General features: G+C 45.2%; 1 non-coding gene across 1 annotated transcript; it reads right to left on the minus strand.

Moving 5' to 3' along the window:
- Positions 1 to 340: 340 nt before the first annotated feature.
- On the minus strand, positions 341 to 412 carry trnat-cgu (transfer RNA threonine (anticodon CGU)). The gene has a single exon. It is a non-coding gene; the product is annotated as a tRNA-Thr (tRNA).
- Positions 413 to 639: the final 227 nt, after the last annotated feature.

A 639-nucleotide genomic window follows, 5' to 3' on the forward strand; every position in this document is an offset into this window, starting at 1 on the left:
ATTTTATCGTTTACTCGTTAAAAAAACACGGTCTTCTCGTTCCAAAGTCAGATTTTTAGTGCTTTCGAACGTCACTTCCAACCTGGACTGACAGCTCACCCGATCTGTTTGTGATCAGACCATGGGGGGGGGTTTACCAAGCGCACGTTCCTTCCCAGTGCTGAGGCGATCATTCGGAAGATGGGTGTGAAGAGAGACAAGCTTTGTCGACTAAAAAACAAGGCAGGATATGCAAGAATAGTAATCACTGGCGACAGTTATGTTCTTTTACTATTGAGACTCCTACATTACGAGTTCTTTGAAGACATTGAAACTGAAGGAAAGCGGCGACAAATGAAACAGGCACGGGTGGGGATTGAACCGACGGTCTTCAGTTAACGAGACAGACGCCTTACCACTTGGCCACCGCGCCTTCGAGCAAATATGGGAATAATGTTGTTCAAATTATTTTTTTCTGAATCTGGTTTACATCGCCTGGAGGCAGCAACAACAATAAAAGGGATACTTAACAAGGAGATATGCTGTAGCAGTGCGAATCCAACAGATGCTCCTGAAGAGACTGGAGGTTTAAGCCAACTCCTTAGAGCGCTCGGCCGCGTTACTCTCTTCAGCTCTTGTTGTTTGACCTAGTGGTTTTAT

The sequence above is a fragment of the Atractosteus spatula genome, assembly GCF_055471065.1.
Source record: "Atractosteus spatula isolate fAtrSpa1 chromosome 10 unlocalized genomic scaffold, fAtrSpa1.hap1 SUPER_10_unloc_17, whole genome shotgun sequence".
Taxonomy (NCBI): Eukaryota; Metazoa; Chordata; class Actinopteri; order Semionotiformes; family Lepisosteidae; genus Atractosteus; species Atractosteus spatula.